This window comes from Lycorma delicatula, chromosome 10 (assembly GCF_047948215.1).
Source record: "Lycorma delicatula isolate Av1 chromosome 10, ASM4794821v1, whole genome shotgun sequence".
Taxonomy (NCBI): domain Eukaryota; kingdom Metazoa; phylum Arthropoda; class Insecta; order Hemiptera; family Fulgoridae; genus Lycorma; species Lycorma delicatula.
The window spans coordinates 60,076,490-60,085,793 of record NC_134464.1 but is presented as its reverse complement, the minus strand read 5'-3'; the positions used below and the strand labels follow the sequence as shown (position 1 = coordinate 60,085,793).

The 9,304-nt window shown below is 32.6% G+C and overlaps 1 protein-coding gene across 1 annotated transcript in view; it reads left to right on the top strand.

Moving 5' to 3' along the window:
• Positions 1-8,647: 8,647 nt before the first annotated feature.
• LOC142331610 (protein sprint-like) overlaps positions 8,648-9,304 on the top strand; it is a 747,263-nt gene continuing 746,606 nt past the window's right edge. The window contains exon 1 of the mRNA XM_075377633.1: positions 8,648-8,716. The gene's annotated coding sequence lies outside the window, so the exon portion shown is untranslated. The remainder of the gene's footprint in view (positions 8,717-9,304) is intronic.

The following is a 9,304-nucleotide window of genomic DNA, read 5'->3' as shown; positions in this document are numbered from 1 at the left end:
GGCTCAAGGTCACTGCCGGTCACTTCTAAAAAAACGTAATGATATCCCGATTATTTTGCCGTTCCAGTTAATACTTTACGTCAATTACATAGGAAGATATTTCTTTTTATTTCTGCAACCTTTATCGATGGCTCCATTTTTGAATCTGAATACCTATTCACCTGACTGGGCTTTTATTGTAATGAAGGTACAAGACCCAAAATTCATATGTACTTGATACAATTGATTGGTGTGAACTATAGGAATACAAATTTGCTTTTAAATTTTATTGTAAATTTAAAGAGAAAGAAGTTACGTCGAAAAATTAAATTCAGTAACTCAACTCTCGAACAGGTTGTTTGGTTGAACAGCTAAGATGAATACTTTTACTCATCCTACATTTTCCGATCTATGAATTGGTAGCATCTCAGTTTTTCATTCGGAACTTCCCCCGTTCGAATACCTATCTCATTTTAAATTACTCATCCGTTACAAATGCCCATTACGTCATTATACATTTCCATGCAGAGACTTTTGAACTCATGTCGTGAGTCAACACCTATAAAAAGAATAAATTTCAGAAACGAGTTAGGTTTTCGTGTAGAAAACCGGATTCTGTTTTCAAAATAGGCTTTTTTAATTTTTAGAAGAAATCGGTTTTTTATTGCCGAATATTTTTAAGCTGGTGCAAAATCATCGATTTGTAATTTGTTAACCGAATCGGTTAAAAGTGTCCCGATCTAAAGGGTATTGTAGCCGGGATGAATATACGTTGCTTGGAAATCGTCTTGAAACTGTCCTCTTCATCATTCATCGTATTTTCCTTATTTTTATCCCTTTTTTTATTTCCTTCCTTCGGATTTTTTTATGAACCTCGACAGGCTGATTGTAATGATTTGTAAATTTATAGAAACGATGAACCATTTAGAGTATTGCTGTGAGAGACGCTCAACTCCCCGGATAAGTTCAGTGAATTTGTCCGGGGACTTATCTCCTGTCTGATTTCTGCATAATAGGGCTTCGAAATAATTCCGTTTAGTAGTTTTCAATAATTTCTTCTTCAATTAGTTATTCGAAAGTCATTACCGGTTGAAAAAATCTATCGATGAAAATGAGCGATTCACTGAACGAGTTAAATTCGTGCATAATGCATTGTTCACAAAAAAAGGGAATGTATTCCATTATTACAGTCTTATTTTACCCGCTGTCAGGCATGTTAAAAAGCTGAAGTACGAGAAGTACCAGTTAGGGTTGATTTCATGTTCATAATTCAACCAGTTCCTTGAATAAACCGAATGAGGGTGTCATTTCTTAACCTGATTATTACTTATATTTTTGAGGGACGATATATTCACCTCGATGAAAAAACAGCTACTTGAAAGCATTTCAAAGACAGACTTGCACGGGATACTTGTTATTTTTGATAATGGTCGTACCATTTTCGAGAGTGTTTTCGTCACGGCTTACACATCTGTTACAGTTATGACACCTAGTTAAATAAGATTTGTAATTATATTGAAATTCAAATGAATCATCATGATATCTCCTTATCCTCCAGTCAGAAAACCAATTTTTTAAAATTGAAATTTCATTTTCTGTTTTTTATATTTCATAATCTTTTCTTCTCCCTGAATTTCCGAACATTTCATTATTTTATAAACTGGATATGAATATGATTATTTGAATTTTTACAAAGGTCCTTAAACTTTAATTCTCCATTCTCTTACTCTATTACCCAAAATTTAAGGAAATTTCTAATCTATAAATAAATAAATATTTCGAAAAACTACCCATTTTCTTCATTCTGTATTTTTTTTTTTTGTGAATTAAGGTTACAAGTTATGACATTACCATTGCAGATGAAAATGGGCAATCAGTGATAGAGAAGAGAAGGATCTTTAGAGCGCTATAATTGCACATACTTAAATGTTTTTGCCAGATGTTTGATTGGGGGTTGGCGGAACCAGTGAGTAGCATCAACGCCTATTATCAATCTGTTTTGTCAGTGTACAGGTGGTAGTGGAAAAAGTCCACAAAACGTTTATTCCCACAAACCGCTAGATTGTTTACAGTGCCTCTATTATAATAATAATAATATAATATTTTCTCTCTACCGAACTGGCCTAGTATATTAAAAATTGCGTCCAAAGTTTCTTAGTGATTCAAATGAATAATGTGAAAATAAAAATTCTGTATTTTGCTGAAATGAAGAAGCTTTTTGGTTTTTATTTTTGGAATTATTCGCTATTAGTATTTATAAATTTTATGTTATCATACTTATCATCCTAGTTATAGCATTGCTTACTTAGTCAAACAAATTTTCTTCTTTTATCGGAAATATTAAATTTTTACCTTCGTATCAAATGCAATTTTTTGGTATCGTTTCTGCTTAATTTCTTTTATAGTACCTACTACATAACTTTATTCGCGATTAGTTTTTGTAGAGTTGCAGTTGATGTCCTTGTTTGAACTCGCCGAGAAAGTTCGAAAAAGAATGCATTATGGTAATTTTAGCAATGCTGAATTCTACATGGGGCAAGAATGTACCTTAACGGCCATCAAATGCTTACGTCGTTAAGAGCACGATCTGATCGCTGGCGATCCAATAGAACAACGTACAAAACAGTGATCGGTCTTAAGTTGTGGATAAAGAATTGTAATCCAACATTCGATAAAATTTTAATTATTTACTTGTGGTTTAAAGAACACTACGATCAAATTCTGACCCCGACGAGTTCGGGTATGGGAACGGAAGCGTTCATAGAATAAAAGTTTTATCAGCGTTTGTGTTCATTTCTTAATTACTTATAAATCGATTTAAGATTGGCGGACCTAGACCCATAACAGAAATCGATGAATCGTGTTTCTCCTACCGAAAAGTAATGTAGGCCAGATTTATCCTTCTTACCGGGTGTTCCGATAAGTTTTCAAGGAATGTTACGAGGAAATACGTAATTCTCTGAAAGCGGTACGAACACTACACTAGGGAATTTCATTGACCCTATTACGGGGGCGCATATTCAAAGGATTTAATAGGTTTGGGCTGCTGGAAAACGTAGAAACAATCGAGAATTCGGGACAAACGACAATGATAGATTCCTATTTATATGAATTTGCATGGAGAATCCTTCACAAAAATGTGAATCTGCATTACTTCCTTAACAAGAGGTGAGGTATGTTTGATTACGCCTTTAGTAATAGTTTTACTAGTTGTTGGGATATTTCAAAAAGACCCGGCTTTTTTTTTACGTAAACGTAAGTAATTAAATAAAAGTATTTTTTTTTAAATATGAAAATGAAATCTCTGATGAAAAAAGAAGTCGGCGTTTAAGAACACCAGAAAAAATGTTTAAAAAAGTTTACAATTCTGTTATCTAAATTAGTTCATGCTAAATGTTTTCTCCCATAAAAATATTTAAAAAAATCTTGATTTATTGACACATTCGTTTTTTTGTAATGCAGAATAACAGATGTATACCGTGTTGAGATATTTCGTTTGGTACAATATTTAACCCGTATTAAGATTTTAACTAGGCGTGTGGTTTGTTTTTTTTTACTGAAGCTATATATCTTATTTTATCTACAGCAATCAGTATAAACATCTATAAATTGTTATTGGATTCAAACAACAGTTGTTCGTTGACCGTACATTTCAGTACGGTCTGTTATACACATATGTTGCCTATTATATGCAGTCTTGTTATAAGCTTAATTGAGCTACCACTAAACACTTACACATAAACACGCACTACACATGTTCATCGGCATACTACTCGTTCCGATCATTAATGGTTGTTTCATCTCAGTAATAATCAAACACAATCGGGTGGGTCCAGCACAGTCCGACATTCTCCGGCTCGGTATATGTGTGCGTGTTAATATATCATCATGCTTTCTGCCGTCTGTAATCCATTATTGTTTTCATCTAGTCGTATGCGATTAGGGGGAATAGAGATAAATATATATTAATTAATGGACGTGACCATTATTCCATAATATTAATGATGACGAGTAGGGGGTAATAAACTGAAAAGGGTGGGGTGGGGATACTGTTCTACAGTAAATCTTAGCCGTTAACCGTTGATAATATGCAAACATATATCATACGTTATATTATCCTATTATCGTTATATTAGTGTCCATGACAATCGACGCTCTGTAATTCCAGTCTATTTCTGTGTTAACGAGTTTATGTTATGCTAGGTATTTTCTGATCGCTATTCATAAATCTTTGGTTATTTGTTTGTTTTGATGATTACATTGACATTATCCGTTGTACGTTATCAATTTGTTGCAGCCTATTAATAAGGAAATAACGAGGGATCATGATTAATACAGCAGTCATTTTAAAGAAATGTTTTAAAATATAACTTATAAGTCAACAAGGTATGCGATTTACTGTTATGAGAGGGAAAGATGTACAGTAATTGTACAGTCTGGTTCCACTTGTACTATATTCCTAACATTTAATCAGATTTTTTCCCGTATAGATAGTGCTAAAGCTCTAGAAGGGGAAATATTCTAATCGGTTATGTTTGGGCATTTGCGATTTTCACCGGATCTTGCCGTTTAACACCTACGAACCCTAAAAACCAGATGGAAATTTTCCGGATGTTAATGTACGTGAGTTCGGTGTTGGTCTGTAAATCACCTTATATCTCCAGAACTACTTGACCGATTTTGGTCAAACTTGAACCAAAGATTGGTCATATATAGAAGATTTGATTACTTCTATATATGGGGCATTGATGCTCTAAATTTTCAGTTTAAAAGGTCAAGGGAGTGAGGCTGTAGAGCAAGGTATCACAGTATCTCAAGATTCCTAATTAAGGTCATATTTTTCTTAGGCACATTTTTTTTTGTGTCTTCAGTCATTTGACTGGTTTGATGCAGCTCTCCAAGATTCCCTATCTAGTGCTAGTCGTTTCATTTCAGTATACCCCCTACATCCTACATCCCTAACAATTTGTTTTACATATTCCAAACGTGGCCTGCCTACACCATTTTTTCCTTCTACCTGTCCTTCCAATATTAAAGCGACTATTCCAGGATGCCTTAGTATGTGGCCTATAAGTCTGTCTCTTCTTTTAACTATATTTTTCCAAATGCTTCTTTCTTCATCTATTTGCCGCAATACCTCTTCATTTGTCACTTTATCCACCCATCTGGTTTTTAACATTCTCCTATAGCACCACATTTCAAAAGCTTCTAATCTTTTCTTCTCAGATACTCCGATCGTCCAAGTTTCACTTCCATATAAAGCAACACTCCAAATGTATACTTTCAAAAATCTTTTCCTGACATTTAAATTAATTTTTGATGTAAAAAATTAAATTTCTGACTGAAGACTCGTTTCGCCCGTGCTATTCGGAATTTTATATCGCTCCTGCTTCGTCCATCTTTAGTAATTATACTTCCCAAATAGCAAAATTCTTCTACCTCCATAATCTTTTCTCCTCCTATTTTCACATTCAGCGGTCCATCTTTGTTATTTCTACTACATTTCATCATTTTCGTTTTGTTCTTGTTTATTTTCATGCGGTAGGTCTTGTGTAGGACTTCATCCATGCCATTCATTGTTTCTTCTAAATCCTTTTTACTCTCTCTGAGCTAGAGTTTCTATATCATCAACAAATCGTAACATCTTTATCTTTTCACCTTGTACTGTTATTCCGAATCTAAATTGTTCTTTAACATCATTAAGTGCTAATTCTATGTAAAGGTTAAAAAATAACGGGGATAGGGAACATCCTTGTCGGACTCCCTTTCTTATTACGGCTTACTCTAATTTTTTTTAAATGCTGAACATTTTATTCCAGTTTACGTTATGGAATAAATTTTCTAGGTCTAACACCACATTTGTCACATTTGTTAGCGATTTAAAAATAACAATATTTGCAGAAAAAAACTTTGCAAAATCCCCAAAAAATGTTGTTGTAGTCGTCATTTATATTGTGACGTCATAGGTGAGCGGGAGAACCCACCGATTTGGTCTAGTGGTGAACGCGTCTTACCAGATCAGCTGATTTGGAAGTCGAGAGTTCCAGCGTTCAAGTCCTTGTAAAGCCAGTTATTTTCACACGGATTTGAAAACTAGATCGTGGATACCAGTGTTCTTTGGTTGGGTTTCAATTAACCACACATCTCAGGAATGGTAGAACTGAGACTGTACAAGACTACACTTCATTTACACTCATACATATCATCCTCATTCATCCTCTGAAGTATTATCTGAACGGTAATTACCGGAGGCTAAACAGGAAAAAGAAAGAAGGTGTGCGGTCGAATTAAACGAATGAATAATATTTAAAGGGTAAAAAAGTAACTCTGTGTGACCGGGTCTTGACTCGATCTCCCGGTAGACTCGGTACCTGGTGTGTTAAGCCTCACGGCTACACCAGCTGCCGACCGTACAAGCGTTATTTGTTCTATGTAAGTTATGAAATTACATTAGTTGAGTTAGTTCCGATCATCGCCACTAGTACTGACATACCCGCGCGAATTATATACAGTATGTGCGCGCGCTTTATTTAGTCATCGAATAAATAAACGAAGAAATATTATATTTAAATAAAATGATATATATTTTAAATTAATTTGTGTGTTTAAGCCGTGCATCAGAAACAAGTCACAGTTGTAGGAATTTTTCAGAACACGGCTTTAGCCGCGTGACGGTATGAGCTGTGCTTGTATAGGGAAAGTCCTACGATTGTGTTGTCAGATTTTTTTAATTTTAAACTTGTCAGTTAGTCGTAAATTAATGATGTGTTAACAAAAAATTTGTTAACATTGTTATGAGATCTAACTATATTTTACTGTATATTTGATGTAATAACAATTTACTCTTATGAACTGTTCACAAGTAACAATCATTTTAAACACAAATTTATTTTATCGATTTCATATTCGATAATGCTTTTGATATCCTCGTTTTTATAATACTTTCATTGTCTGGTGGCAGGTCCCTTACGCGACAGTTGTCTCCGTCCATATGTGAAGCCTTCTCCTTCGTTCCCTTGTAGTTTTCCAATTCTTCTCATTTATTAATTGCATTCTTCTTCCTTCCAGCGCAATAGTCAAAATTCCAACTTCCTCTAACCACATAGCCTAACCGCTTTTCTTTTCTTTTGTGAACTTCCCGCATAAATCTTTTTTCTTCTTTAATCTTGTTCAATATTTCCTCATTCCTCAATTTATCCGTTCATTTTACTTTCTCCCTATCCACATCTCAAAAGCCTCAATCCATTCAGTCGCTCTCCATTTTCCTCATTGTCCATGCTTCACTTCCATAAAACTTCTTCAATTCCATAAATAGCATTCGGATAACCTCTTCCTTAACTTTTAATTCCAGATTTTTTTTTTTTTAAATAATAATTTCCTGTTCTAACTAAAGGCTTCCTTTACCATCGTTAACCTTTGTATTTTCAACAACCACCGCATTTTTTAGAATTCTGTTTTAAGGTTAACTAAGACAAACTTAACACGTTTTAGAAGTAAATTATTTCATAATTTGAGAATTTTACGGTAGATAGTATTTTATTATAATTTAAAACTTTTACCGTTACTGGTTTATTTGGTGTTCGGATAATTTTTTCATTTTTCCATATTTACAATCTTACAGTTCTATTATATTAACTTCTTTTTGTATTTTTATTTAACACAATTTTCTGAATAATATTGAAGTTACTCAAAAAAAGTTTACGTCGTAATTTTTGAGATGTTTCTCTATAACGTGCGCATTTTCTTAAAAAAATATTGATTATTATTATTTTTTATTTTTTTTTTAAAGTGATCTGATACAATTTAATCAATTCTATTTGCGATTTTTTTTTGGGTGGGGGTGTTCATATTTCTTATGCTTGTATTGGTTGGAAAAAATCGTTCCTTTAGCAATTATTTGGTCTCCTTTATCCATTGCATACATAACAGATGGGATAAAATAAGAAGAGAAATCAAATATGATTTTTTTTAAATTATATCTTCTTCTAAAACAGAATCGTGATATGTTATAGATTTTTATTTTCTTATAGACATATTTAGTTTTCTCTTTTTGATTTTACTTTAGCTGTTTACATTTTTTGTATTTAGCTTTCACGTGTTTTTATTTATTTTTTTATACTAATTAACTATTAACAATGTCATCAAAAAATTATTTTTTTTTACACTTCACTGATTAATTTGTTGTTGAAAATAATAAATTTATTTTAGTTCGTATTTTAATTGAAATATTCTCTCTCTCTCTCTCTCTCTCTCTCTCTCTCTCTCTCTCTCTCTCTCTCTCTCTCTCTGTGTGTGTGTGTGTGTGTGTGTGTAATTGTTTATTTAATTTTCTATAAATTTTTTAAAAAAGAAAAAAAGGTTAAAAAAATCTTGTTAAAAGTTGTGCTATTTTTTAAAAGTTAAATATATGTAAACAAACTCACAGAAAACTTATTCACGATACGATGAATTTAGGAATAGGAAACATTCTGTCGAATGAGTCAAATATTTTTTACTTAGTGTGTGTGTGCATGCGTGTGTAGGTAGATAGATCTAGACGAGACAAACGTGTGGCAGCTTGCCGCCTTCTTTAGTTAGCAAGTTAGCCTTACCAGTGGGGAGAATCTCTTGCCACTTGTATATTGCTTCCTCGCTTGTGGCCATTCTACTTTTCTAACGTTAGTCCCAGTCCATTACCGGCTGTTAAACGGTGTACATCGTACGCGTGTGAAGTGCTGTCTGTTTATAGTGATTTGCTGTGTGTTTGTTTGTCTTTATCTTGTTATCATTTTTTATCTACCCTTCCAATACCTTATTTATCTAATTATTTTTTATAAATATTTCGTTCGCGTTTTAAGTAAATTATTATTTGGAATTTCGTAATAATGTTTTCTTAAAAACGAAGTGGCCGTTATAATCGTTGTCTTAACATTTTAATTTCAGTTTATTTTTTTAAATTTATTATTTATTTATTTTTATTACGAGTAGGCGTTGTACTTTTAATTGTTTTATTGATATTTATAGTTTTCTTTTTCAATAAATTTTTATTATCACTATTATTGAAATATTTATACCGATATCACTGTTATATTGTTTTTTGTTAACTTTTTACAGTGATTTGATGTTTCTCATCGTTTCTTATAGAAATACTTGTTATTTGCCTATATATTTAATATCCTTTTTCCTATTTTTTTCGGTGTGTGTGTATGTGGTAGAGTAAGAGAGAGAAACAAATAAAAGAAACTGTTAAACATTTTCTAACATTATTTATGTCACTTCATCCGGCTAGAAAAATATTAATTTTTTTCTTTTTTTTACAAAAACTGAAGAAAAAATTGTATAATTT